This window comes from Petromyzon marinus, chromosome 12, assembly GCF_048934315.1.
Source record: "Petromyzon marinus isolate PM22_M1 ecotype Great Lakes invasive population chromosome 12, UKy_Petmar_22M1.pri1.0, whole genome shotgun sequence".
In the NCBI taxonomy this organism is placed as follows: domain Eukaryota; kingdom Metazoa; phylum Chordata; class Hyperoartia; order Petromyzontiformes; family Petromyzontidae; genus Petromyzon; species Petromyzon marinus.
In genome coordinates this window covers 14,274,910-14,288,056 of record NC_133678.1, presented here as the reverse complement: position 1 = coordinate 14,288,056, position 13,147 = coordinate 14,274,910, and the positions used below count along the sequence as shown (strand labels likewise).

The window sequence follows — 13,147 nt, the reverse complement described above, 5'->3', positions numbered from 1 at the left end:
TTCGCTACAAATTTACAGTCTATTGTTGTTTATTTGGATAAAAGTGCATCGGCCGGGAATCGAACCCGGGCCTCCCGCGTGGCAGGCGAGAATTCTACCACTGAACCACCGATGCCTCATGTGTGTGGAGTGATTCTACGTGAGATGCATGCATACTAATCTTCTTTCAGTCGCGTGCAAGTGAGACTTCTCTGTGAACATTCGGCTCCTAACTTTCCCATTTTTCATGCATATCAGAAGATGATGATGGAGTTAATTGATTATTTGCAAGTTAATAGGATGTTGTAAAAAATATTTCTTCAACTGTTATAAAGATTACGTAGAACGGCTTTCCACAAGATAAATTATTCGACACCACTCGTCTCCAATACAAGTTATTGAACTTCGTTGATAAAATAACTGCGACCTGATTTTCGCTGCTGAAAGTGACCTCACCGTGTTTGTTGCTGCAAGTATACAAGGAAAAGTATCGGATGCGATGAATATTCTTTATTCACATGGAAACTCATTTTCTTGAAACCACTACACGTGCATTTTAATCGTTTATGATGTTGCTTCTCTGGATAAAAGTGCATTGGCCAGGAAGCCATCCCAGCGCTCCCACGTGGCAGTCCAGAATTCTACCACTGAATGATCTCTACCACATACCACTGGAATGTTTAAAGTAAGATGCATAAACACTATTCTTTTTTCCATCGTGCAAATTTGCGTTTTCTCTGTGTGTATTTAGAACCTGACTTTTTACTTTTTTCATCACGAGCTGCAGATGATGGTGGGTTTTTTGCTCGATTCGCTACAAATTTACAGTCTATTGTTGTTTATTTGGATAAAAGTGCATCGGCCGGGAATCGAACCCGGGCCTCCCGCGTGGCAGGCGAGAATTCTACCACTGAACCACCGATGCCTCATGTTATTGTAGTGATTCTACGTGAGATACATGCATACTAATCTTCTTTCAGTCGCGTGCAAATGAGACTTCTCCGTGTACATTCGGCTTCTGACTTTCCCATTTTTAATTTATGATGTTGCTTATCTGGATAAAAGTACATTTGCCAGGAATCCATCTCAGCGCTCCCACGTGGCAGTCCAGAATTCTACCACTGATACACCTCTACCACATACCACTCGAATGTTTAAAGTGAGATGCATGAATGGTATTATTTTTTCCATCGTGCAAAATTGCGTTTTCTCTGTGTATTTAGAACCTGACTTTTTACTTTTTTCATGTGGCCAAAACGTTAGCTGGTGCATATGCATATGCAGTGGCTCAGAAACAAGTGAATCAGGGCCGGCGCTAGGGGCGTGCTGGGCTGTGCCCTGCACCACCAAATGTCCTTTTTGGCTCATCCAGGTTTACTATCATTTGTGACATAGTGGCGCACACAACCGCTCGGTAGTCCCCAAAATCCCAGAGGAGCTGGAGCTAGGCCTCCAAGTGAACGATTATTTATTTTGCTGATTATTTGAGTACTTTATACTGTTGGAACAGCACTCTGCATTTTGTTATGCAGATACAAACTAACACGCTTTCTGTTGGACAGGCGTAGAAGTGTTTCCTTTTCAAACAATCAATGAGGCAGACCTGATATATATATTTGGTAACCCAGAACCTGTGGTTGAAATTTTACATTCCATTTATAGGGGCCAGTTTTGCATAAAAGGACTCCTCTTGACTTCCAACAAAGTAGGACTTCTTTTTATCAGCGATGGAGGAATTTTGGGCTGAGTTTACACCTGATCAAGATGGGAATGTGTACCTGATTGGGAGCAGAGTGCCACCTAGCAGGAAAAGCAAATGTGCCAAGTTCAGCAAAAATCTGAGACGGAAGCACAGATGGCAATGAGAAAATGTGAATTAAACGTGGAGAGCAGAAGGGAATAGAAATGTTTTTCGTCAATTGCCAAGGCCGACCAGACTTTATTTGGCAGACTATTCCAGATGATATGAATATTCATGTGAATTTGAATAAATATGAAAGCTATTTATGGTGATTTGCACACACTGATACTGTTGAATAGCATATTTTGTGCGTGTTAACTTTCCTATGTGGAATACACTGTAGATGTTGGAAGTGTAACAGTCTATTGTTGTTTATTTGGATAAAAGTGCATCGGCCGGGAATCGAACCCGGGCCTCCCGCGTGGCAGGCGAGAATTCTACCACTGAACCACCGATGCCTCATGTGTGTGGAGTGATTCTACGTGAGATGCATGCATACTAATCTTCTTTCAGTTGCGTGCAAGTGAGACTTCTCTGTGAACATTCGGCTCCTAACTTTCCCATTTTTCATGCATATCAGAAGATGATGATGGAGTTAATTGATTATTTGCAAGTTAATGGGATGTTGTAAAAAATATTTCTTCAACTGTTATAAAGATTACGTAGAACGGTTTTTCCGCAAGATAAATTATTCGACACCACTCGTCTCCAATACTAGTTAATGAACTTCGTTGATAAAATAACTGCGACCTGATTTTCGCTGCTGAAAGTGACCTCACCGTGTTTGTTGCTGCAAGTATACAAGGAAAAGTATCGGATGCGATGAATATTCTTTATTCACATGGAAACTCATTTTCTTGAAACCACTACACGTGCATTTTAATCGTTTATGATGTCGCTTCTCTGGATAAAAGTGCATTGGCCAGGAAGCCATCCCAGCGCTCCCACGTGGCAGTCCAGAATTCTACCACTGAATGATCTCTACCACATACCACTGGAATGTTTAAAGTAAGATGCATAAACACTATTCTTTTTTCCATCGTGCAAATTTGCGTTTTCTCTGTGTGTATTTAGAACCTGACTTTTTACTTTTTTCATCACGAGCTGCAGATGATGGTGGGTTTTTTGCTCGATTCGCTACAAATTTACAGTCTATTGTTGTTTATTTGGATAAAAGTGCATCGGCCGGGAATCGAACCCGGGCCTCCCGCGTGGCAGGCGAGAATTCTACCACTGAACCACCGATGCCTCATGTTATTGTAGTGATTCTACGTGAGATACATGCATACTAATCTTCTTTCAGTCGCGTGCAAATGAGACTTCTCCGTGTACATTCGGCTTCTGACTTTCCCATTTTTAATTTATGATGTTGCTTATCTGGATAAAAGTACATTTGCCAGGAATCCATCTCAGCGCTCCCACGTGGCAGTCCAGAATTCTACCACTGATACACCTCTACCACATACCACTCGAATGTTTAAAGTGAGATGCATGAATGGTATTATTTTTTCCATCGTGCAAAATTGCGTTTTCTCTGTGTATTTAGAACCTGACTTTTTACTTTTTTCATGTGGCCAAAACGTTAGCTGGTGCATATGCATATGCAGTGGCTCAGAAACAAGTGAATCAGGGCCGGCGCTAGGGGCGTGCTGGGCTGTGCCCTGCACCACCAAATGTCCTTTTTGGCTCATCCAGGTTTACTATCATTTGTGACATAGTGGCGCACACAACCGCTCGGTAGTCCCCAAAATCCCAGAGGAGCTGGAGCTAGGCCTCCAAGTGAACGATTATTTATTTTGCTGATTATTTGAGTACTTTATACTGTTGGAACAGCACTCTGCATTTTGTTATGCAGATACAAACTAACACGCTTTCTGTTGGACAGGCGTAGAAGTGTTTCCTTTTCAAACAATCAATGAGGCAGACCTGATATATATTTGGTAACCCAGAACCTGTGGTTGAAATTTTACATTCCATTTATAGGGGCCAGTTTTGCATAAAAGGACTCCTCTTGACTTCCAACAAAGTAGGACTTCTTTTTATCAGCGATGGAGGAATTTTGGGCTGAGTTTACACCTGATCAAGATGGGAATGTGTACCTGATTGGGAGCAGAGTGCCACCTAGCAGGAAAAGCAAATGTGCCAAGTTCAGCAAAAATCTGAGACGGAAGCACAGATGGCAATGAGAAAATGTTAATTAAACGTGGAGAGCAGAAGGGAATAGAAATGTTTTTCGTCAATTGCCAAGGCCGACCAGACTTTATTTGGCAGACTATTCCAGATGATATGAATATTCATGTGAATTTGAATAAATATGAAAGCTATTTATGGTGATTTGCACACACTGATACTGTTGAATAGCATATTTTGTGCTATTCAATACGATTCGCTACAAATTTACAGTCTATTGTTGTTTATTTGGATAAAAGTGCATCGGCCGGGAATCGAACCCAGGCCTCCCGCGTGGCAGGCGAGAATTCTACCACTGAACCACCGATGCCTCATGTTATTGTAGTGATTCTACGTGAGATGCATGCATACTAATCTTCTTTCAGTCGCGTGCAAGTGAGACTTCTCTGTGAACATTCGGCTCCTAACTTTCCCATTTTTCATGAATATCAGAAGATGATGATGGAGTTAATTAATTATATGCAAGTTATTGGGATGTTGTTAAAACTATTTCTTCACCTGTTATAAAGATTACGTAGAACGGTTTTCCGCAAGATAAATTATTCGACACCACTCATCTCCAATACTAGTTATTGAAATTCGTTGATAAAATAACTGCGACCTGATTTTTGCTGCTGAAAGTGACCTCACCGTGTTTGTTGCTGCAAGTATACAAGGAAAAGTATCGGATGCGATGAATATTCTTTATTCACATGGAAACTCATTTTCTTGAAACCACTACACGTGCATTTTAATCGTTTATGATGTCGCTTCTCTGGATAAAAGTGTATAGGCCAGGAAGCCATCCCAGCGCTACCACGTGGCAGTCCAGAATTCTACCACTGAATGATCTCTACCACATACCACTCGAATGTTTAAAGTGAGATGCATGAATGGTATTATTTTTTCCATCGTGCAAAATTGCGTTTTCTCTGTGTTTAGAACCTGACTTTTTACTTTTTTCATGTGACCAAAACGTTAGCTGGTGCATATGCATATGCAGTGGCTCAGAACCAAGTGAATCAGGGCTGGCGCTAGGGGCGTGCTGGGCTGTGCACTGCACCACCAAATGTCCTTTTTGGCTCATCCAGGTTTACTATTATTTGTGACATAGTGGCGCACACAACAGCTCGGTAGTCCCCAAAATCCAAGAGGAGCTGGAGCTAGGCCTCCAAGTGAACGATTATTTATTTTGCTGATTATTTGAGTACTTTATACTGTTGGAACAGCACTCTGCATTTGTTATGCAGGTACAAACTATCACGCTTTCTGTTGGACAAGCGTGGAAGTGTTTCCTTTGCAAACGATCAATGAGGTAGACCTGATCTATATTTCGTAACCCAGAACCTGTGGTTGAAATTTTACATTCCAATTATAGGGGCCAGTTTTGCATAAAAGGACTACTCTTGACTTCCAACAAAGTAGGACTTCTTTTTATCAGCCATGGAGGAATTTTGGGCTGAGTTTGCACCTGATCAAGATGGGAATGTGTACCTGATTGTGAGCAGAGTGCCACCTAGCAGGAAAAGCAAATGCGCCAAGTTCAGCAAAAATCTGAGACGGATGCACAGATGGCAATGAGAAAATGTGAATTAAACGTGGAGAGCAGAAGGGAATAGAAATGTTTTAGTCAATTGCCAAGGCCGACCAGACTTTATTTGGCAGACTATTCCAGATGATATGAATATTCATGTGAATTTGAATAAATATGAAAGCTATTAATGGTGATTTGCACACACTGATACTGTTGAATAGCATATTTTGTGCGAGTTAACTTTCCTATGTGGAATACACTGTAGATTTTGGAAGTGTAACAGTCTATTGTTGTATATTTGGATAAAAGTGCATCGGCTGGGTATCGCACCGGGCCTCCCGTGTGGCAGGCGAGAATTCTACCACTGAACCACCAATGCCTCATGTGGCTGGAGTGATTCTACGTGAGATGCATGAATACTAATCTTCTTTCAGTCGCGTGCAAGTGAGACTTCTCTGTTAACATTCGGCTCCTAACTTTCCCATTTTTCATTAATATCAGAAGATGATGATGGAGTTAATTGATTATATGCAAGTTATTGGGATGTTGTTAAAAATATTTCTTCACCTGTTATAAAGATTGCGTAGAACGGCTTTCCACAAGATAAATTATTCGACACCACTCGTCTCCAATACAAGTTATTGAACTTCGTTGATAAAATAACTGCGACCTGATTTTCGCTGCTGAAAGTGACCTCACCGTGTTTATTGCTGCAAGTATAGAAGGTAAAGTATCGGATGCGATGAATATTCTTTATTCACATGGAAAATAATTTTCTTGAAACCACTACACGTGCATTTTAATCGTTTATGATGTTGCTTCTCTGGATAAAAGTGCATTGGCCAGGAATCCATCCCAGCGCTCCCACGTGGCAGTCCAGAATTCTACCATTGAATGATCTCTACCACATACCACTCGAATGTTTAAAGTGAGATGCATGAACACTATTCTTTTTTCCATCGTGCAAATTTGCGTTTTCTCTGTGTGTATTTAGAACCTGACTTTTTACTTTTTTCATCACGAGCTGCAGATGATGGTGGGTTTTTTGCTCGATTCGCTACAAATTTACAGTCTATTGTTGTTTATTTGGATAAAAGTGCATCGGCCGGGAATCGAACCCGGGCCTCCCGCGTGGCAGGCGAGAATTCTACCACTGAACCACCGATGCCTCATGTTATTGTAGTGATTCTACGTGAGATGCATGCATACTAATCTTCTTTCAGTCGCGTGCAAGTGAGACTTCTCTGTGAACATTCGGCTCCTAACTTTCCCATTTTTCATGCATATCAGAAGATGATGATGGAGTTAATTGATTATTTGCAAGTTAATGGGATGTTGTAAAAAATATTTCTTCAACTGTTATAAAGATTACGTAGAACGGTTTTCCGCAAGATAAATTATTCGACACCACTTGTCTCCAATACTAGTTATTGAACTTCGTTGATAAAATAACTGCGACCTGATTTTCGCTGCTGAAAGTGACCTCACCGTGTTTGTTGCTGCAAGTATACAAGGAAAAGTATCGGATGCGATGAATATTCTTTATTCACATGGAAACTCATTTTCTTGAAACCACTACACGTGCATTTTAATCGTTTATGATGTTGCTTCTCTGGATAAAAGTGCATTGGCCAGGAAGCCATCCCAGCGCTCCCACGTGGCAGTCCAGAATTCTACCACTGAATGATCTCTACCACATACCACTGGAATGTTTAAAGTAAGATGCATAAACACTATTCTTTTTTCCATCGTGCAAATTTGCGTTTTCTCTGTGTGTATTTAGAACATGACTTTTTACTTTTTTCATCACGAGCTGCAGATGATGGTGGGTTTTTTGCTCGATTCGCTACAAATTTACAGTCTATTGTTGTTTATTTGGATAAAAGTGCATCGGCCGGGAATCGAACCCGGGCCTCCCGCGTGGCAGGCGAGAATTCTACCACTGAACCACCGATGCCTCATGTTATTGTAGTGATTCTACGTGAGATGCATGCATACTAATCTTCTTTCAGTCGCGTGCAAGTGAGACTTCTCTGTGAACATTCGGCTCCTAACTTTCCCATTTTTCATGAATATCAGAAGATGATGATGGAGTTAATTAATTATATGCAAGTTATTGGGATGTTGTTAAAACTATTTCTTCACCTGTTATAAAGAAATATGAAAGCTATTTATGGTGATTTGCACACACTGATACTGTTGAATAGCATTTTTTGTGCGTGTTAACTTTCCTATGTGGAATACACTGAAGATGTTGGAAGTGTAACAGTCTATTCTTGTTCATTTGGCTAAAAGTGCATTCGCCGGGAATTGAACCCGGGCCTCCCGCGTGGCAGGCGAGAATTCTACCGCTGAACCACCGATGCCTCATGTGTTTGGCGTGATTCTATGTGAGATGCATGCATACTAATCTTCTTTCAGTCGCGTGCAAGTGAGACTTCTCTGTGAACATTCGGCTCCTAACTTTCCCATTTTTCATGCATATCAGAAGATGATGATGGAGTTAATTGATTATTTGCAAGTTAATGGGATGTTGTAAAAAATATTTCTTCAACTGTTATAAAGATTACGTAGAACGGTTTTCCGCAAGATAAATTATTCGACACCACTCGTCTCCAATACTAGTTATTGAACTTCGTTGATAAAATAACTGCGACCTGATTTTCGCTGCTGAAAGTGACCTCACCGTGTTTGTTGCTGCAAGTATACAAGGAAAAGAATCGGATGCGATGAATATTCTTTATTCACATGGAAACTCATTTTCTTGAAACCACTACACGTGCATTTTAATCGTTTATGATGTTGCTTCTCTGGATAAAAGTGCATTGGCCAGGAAGCCATCCCAGCGCTCCCACGTGGCAGTCCAGAATTCTACCACTGAATGATCTCTACCACATACCACTGGAATGTTTAAAGTAAGATGCATAAACACTATTCTTTTTTCCATCGTGCAAATTTGCGTTTTCTCTGTGTGTATTTAGAACCTGACTTTTTACTTTTTTCATCACGAGCTGCAGATGATGGTGGGTTTTTTGCTCGATTCGCTACAAATTTACAGTCTATTGTTGTTTATTTGGATAAAAGTGCATCGGCCGGGAATCGAACCCGGGCCTCCCGCGTGGCAGGCGAGAATTCTACCACTGAACCACCGATGCCTCATGTTATTGTAGTGATTCTACGTGAGATGCATGCATACTAATCTTCTTTCAGTCGCGTGCAAATGAGACTTCTCCGTGTACATTCGGCTCCTGACTTTCCCATTTTTAATTTATGATGTTGCTTATCTGGATAAAAGTACATTTGCCAGGAATCCATCTCAGCGCTCTCACGTGGCAGTCCAGAATTCTACCACTGATTCACCTCTACCACATACCACTCGAATGTTTAAAGTGAGATGCATGAATGGTATTATTTTTTCCATCGTGCAAAATTGCGTTTTCTCTGTGTATTTAGAACCTGACTTTTTACTTTTTTCATGTGGCCAAAACGTTAGCTGGTGCATATGCATATGCAGTGGCTCAGAACCAAGTGAATCAGGACCGGCGCTAGGGGCGTGTTGAGCTGTGCCCTGCACCACCAAAAGTCCTTTTTGGCTCATCCAGGTTTACTATCATTTGTGACATAGTGGCGCACACAACCGCTCGGTAGTCCCCAAAATCCCAGAGGAGCTGGAGCTAGGCATGCAAGTGAACGATTATTTATTTTGATGATTATTTGAGTACTTTATACTGTTGGCACAGCACTCTGCATTTGTTATGCAGGTACAAACTAACACGCTTTCTGTTGGACAAGCGGAGAAGTGTTTCCTTTTCAAACAAACAATGACGCAGAACTGATATATATTTGGTAACCCAGAACCTGTGGTTGAAATTTTACATTCCAATTATAATGGCCAGTTTTGCATAAAAGGACTCCTCTTGACTTCCAACAAAGTAGGACTTATTTTTATCAGCCGTGGAGGAATTTTGGGCTGAGTTTACACCTGATCAAGATGGCAATGTGTACCTGATTGTGAGCAGAGTGCCACCTAGCAGGAAAAGCAAATGCGCCAAGTTCAGCAAAAATCTGAGACGGAAGCACAGATGGCAATGAGAAAATGTGAATTAAACGTGGAGAGCCGAAGGGAATAGAAATGTTTTAGTCAATTGCCAAGGCCGACCAGACTTTATTTGGCAGACTATTCCAGATGATATGAATATTCATGTGAATTTGAATAAATATGAAAGCTATTTATGGTGATTTGCACACCCTGATACTGTTGAATAGCATTTTTTGTGCGTGTTAACTTTCCTCTGTGGAATACACTGTAGATGTTGGAAGTGTAACAGTCTATTGTTGTTTATTTGGATAAAAGTGCATCGGCCGGGAATCGATCCCGGGCCTCCCGCGTGGCAGGCGAGAATTCTACCACTGAACCACCGATGCCTCATGTGTGTGGAGTGATTCTACGTGAGATGCATGCATACTAATCTTCTTTCAGTCGCGTGCAAGTGAGACTTCTCTGTGAACATTCGGCTCCTAACTTTCCCATTTTTCATGAATATCAGAAGATGATGATGGAGTTAATTGATTATATGCAAGTTATTGGGATGTTGTTAAAACTATTTCTTCACCTGTTATAAAGATTACGTAGAACGGTTTTCCGCAAGATAAATTATTCGACACCACTCGTCTCCAATACTAGTTATTGAAATTCGTTGACAAAATAACTGCGACCTGATTTTCGCTGCTGAAAGTGACCTCACCGTGTTTGTTGCTGCAAGTATACAAGGAAAAGTATCGGATGCGATGAATATTCTTTATTCACATGGAAACTCATTTTCTTGAAACCACTACACGTGCATTTTAATCGTTTATGATGTTGCTTATCTGGATAAAAGTGCATTAGCCAGGAAGCCATCCCAGCGCTCCCACGTGGCAGTCCAGAATTCTACCAATGAATGATCTCTACCACATACCACTCGAATGTTTAAAGTGAGATGCATGAATGGTATTATTTTTTCCATCGTGCAAAATTGCGTTTTCTCTGTGTTTAGAACCTGACTTTTTACTTTTTTCATGTGACCAAAACGTTAGCTGGTGCATATGCATATGCAGTGGCTCAGAACCAAGTGAATCAGGGCCGGCGCTAGGGGCGTGCTGGGCTGTGCCCTGCACCACCAAATGTCCTTTTTGGCTCATCCAGGTTTACTATTATTTGTGACATAGTGGCGCACACAACCGCTCGGTAGTCCCCAAAATCCAAGAGGAGCTGGAGCTAGGCCTCCAAGTGAACGATTATTTATTTTGCTGATTATTTGAGTACTTTATACTGTTGGCACAGCACTCTGCATTTGTTATGCAGGTACAAACTATCACGCTTTCTGTTGGACAAGCGTGGAAGTGTTTCCTTTGCAAACAATCAATGAGGTAGACCTGATCTATATTTCGTAACCCAGAACCTGTGGTTGAAATTTTACATTCCAATTATAGGGGCCAGTTTTGCATAAAAGGACTACTCTTGACTTCCAACAAAGTAGAACTTCTTTTTATCAGCCATGGAGGAATTTTGGGCTGAGTTTGCACCTGATCAAGATGGGAATGTGTACCTGATTGTGAGCAGAGTGCCACCTAGCAGGAAAAGCAAATGCGCCAAGTTCAGCAAAAATCTGAGACGGATGCACAGATGGCAATGAGAAAATGTGAATTAAACGTGGAGAGCAGAAGGGAATAGAAATGTTTTAGTCAATTGCCAAGGCCGACCAGACTTTATTTGGCAGACTATTCCAGATTCATGTTAATTTGAATAAATATGAAAGCTATTAATGGTGATTTGCACACACTGATACTGTTGAATAGCATATTTTGTGCGTGTTAACTAACTTTCCCATTTTTCATGCATATCAGAAGATAATGATGCAGTTAATTGAATATTTGCAAGTTAATGGGATGTTGTAAAAAATATTTCTTCAACTGTTATAAAGATTACGTAGAACGGTTTTCCGCAAGATAAATTATTCGACACCACTCGTCTCCAATACTAGTTATTGAACTTCGTTGATAAAATAACTGCGACCTGATTTTCGCTGCTGAAAGTGACCTCACCGTGTTTGTTGCTGCAAGTATACAAGGAAAAGAATCGGATGCGATGAATATTCTTTATTCACATGGAAACTCATTTTCTTGAAACCACTACACGTGCATTTTAATCGTTTATGATGTTGCTTCTCTGGATAAAAGTGCATTGGCCAGGAAGCCATCCCAGCGCTCCCACGTGACAGTCCAGAATTCTACCACTGAATGATCTCTACCACATACCACTGGAATGTTTAAAGTAAGATGCATAAACACTATTCTTTTTTCCATCGTGCAAATTTGCGTTTTCTCTGTGTGTATTTAGAACCTGACTTTTTACTTTTTTCATCACGAGCTGCAGATGATGGTGGGTTTTTTGCTCGATTCGCTACAAATTTACAGTCTATTGTTGTTTATTTGGATAAAAGTGCATCGGCCGGGAATCGAACCCGGGCCTCCCGCGTGGCAGGCGAGAATTCTACCACTGAACCACCGATGCCTTATGTTATTGTAGTGATTTTACGTGAGATGCATGCACACTAATCTTCTTTCAGTCGCGTGCAAATGTGACTTCTCCGTGTACATTCGGCTCCTGACTTTCCCATTTTTAATTTATGATGTTGCTTATCTGGATAAAAGTACATTTGCCAGGAATCCATCTCAGCGCTCCCACGTGGCAGTCCAGAATTCTACCACTGATTCACCTCTACCACATACCACTCGAATGTTTAAAGTGAGATGCATGAATGGTATTATTTTTTCCATCGTGCAAAATTGCGTTTTCTCTGTGTATTTAGAACCTGACTTTTTACTTTTTTCATGTGGCCAAAACGTTAGCTGATGCATATGCATATGCAGTGGCTCAGAACCAAGTGAATCAGGGCCGGCGCTAGGGGCGTGCTGGGCTGTGCCCTGCACCACCAAATGTCCTTTTTGGCTCATCCAGGTTTACTATTATTTGTGACATAGTGGCGCACACAACCGCTCGGTAGTCCCCAAAATCCCAGAGGAGCTGGAGCTAGGCCTCCAAGTGAACGATTATTTATTTTGCTGATTATTTGAGTACTTTATACTGTTGGAACAGCACTCTGCATTTTGTTATGCAGATACAAACTAACACGCTTTCTGTTGGACAAGCGTAGAAGTGTTTCCTTTTCAAACAATCAATGAGGCAGACCTGATATATATTTGGTAACCCAGAACCTGTGGTTGAAATTTTACATTCCAATTATAGGGGCCAGTTTTGCATAAAAGGACTCCTCTTGACTTCCAACAAAGTAGGACTTCTTTTTATCAGCGATGGAGGAATTTTGGGCTGAGTTTACACCTGATCAAGATGGGAATGTGTACCTGATTGGGAGCAGAGTGCCACCTAGCAGGAAAAGCAAATGCGCCAAGTTCATTAAAAATCTGAGACGGAAGCACAGATGGCAATGAGAAAATGTGAATTAGACGTGGAGAGCAGAAGGGAATAGAAATGTTTTTCGTCAATTGCAAAGGCCGACCAGACTTTATTTGGCAGACTATTCCAGATGATATGAATATTCATGTGAATTTGAATAAATATGAAAGCTACTTATGGTGATTTGCACACACTGATACTGTTGAATAGCATTTTTTGTGAGTGTTAACTTTCCTATGTGGAATACACTGAAGATGTTGGAAGTGTA

General features: G+C 41.0%; 11 non-coding genes across 11 annotated transcripts; all 11 read right to left on the bottom strand.

Annotated features, from left to right (window-relative positions):
• Positions 1-44: 44 nt before the first annotated feature.
• Positions 45-115, bottom strand: TRNAG-GCC (transfer RNA glycine (anticodon GCC)). The gene has a single exon. It is a non-coding gene; the product is annotated as a tRNA-Gly (tRNA).
• A 718-nt stretch (positions 116-833) lies between these two features.
• TRNAG-GCC (transfer RNA glycine (anticodon GCC)) lies at positions 834-904 on the bottom strand. Its single transcript has one exon. It is a non-coding gene; the product is annotated as a tRNA-Gly (tRNA).
• Positions 905-2,107: 1,203 nt separating this feature from the next.
• On the bottom strand, positions 2,108-2,178 carry TRNAG-GCC (transfer RNA glycine (anticodon GCC)). Its single transcript has one exon. It is a non-coding gene; the product is annotated as a tRNA-Gly (tRNA).
• A 719-nt stretch (positions 2,179-2,897) lies between these two features.
• On the bottom strand, positions 2,898-2,968 carry TRNAG-GCC (transfer RNA glycine (anticodon GCC)). The gene has a single exon. It is a non-coding gene; the product is annotated as a tRNA-Gly (tRNA).
• A 1,181-nt stretch (positions 2,969-4,149) lies between these two features.
• TRNAG-GCC (transfer RNA glycine (anticodon GCC)) lies at positions 4,150-4,220 on the bottom strand. The gene has a single exon. It is a non-coding gene; the product is annotated as a tRNA-Gly (tRNA).
• A 2,300-nt stretch (positions 4,221-6,520) lies between these two features.
• On the bottom strand, positions 6,521-6,591 carry TRNAG-GCC (transfer RNA glycine (anticodon GCC)). The gene has a single exon. It is a non-coding gene; the product is annotated as a tRNA-Gly (tRNA).
• A 718-nt stretch (positions 6,592-7,309) lies between these two features.
• On the bottom strand, positions 7,310-7,380 carry TRNAG-GCC (transfer RNA glycine (anticodon GCC)). Its single transcript has one exon. It is a non-coding gene; the product is annotated as a tRNA-Gly (tRNA).
• A 338-nt stretch (positions 7,381-7,718) lies between these two features.
• Positions 7,719-7,789, bottom strand: TRNAG-GCC (transfer RNA glycine (anticodon GCC)). Its single transcript has one exon. It is a non-coding gene; the product is annotated as a tRNA-Gly (tRNA).
• Positions 7,790-8,507: 718 nt separating this feature from the next.
• Positions 8,508-8,578, bottom strand: TRNAG-GCC (transfer RNA glycine (anticodon GCC)). Its single transcript has one exon. It is a non-coding gene; the product is annotated as a tRNA-Gly (tRNA).
• A 1,199-nt stretch (positions 8,579-9,777) lies between these two features.
• TRNAG-GCC (transfer RNA glycine (anticodon GCC)) lies at positions 9,778-9,848 on the bottom strand. Its single transcript has one exon. It is a non-coding gene; the product is annotated as a tRNA-Gly (tRNA).
• Positions 9,849-11,905: 2,057 nt separating this feature from the next.
• TRNAG-GCC (transfer RNA glycine (anticodon GCC)) lies at positions 11,906-11,976 on the bottom strand. The gene has a single exon. It is a non-coding gene; the product is annotated as a tRNA-Gly (tRNA).
• Between the last annotated feature and the right edge of the window lie 1,171 nt (positions 11,977-13,147).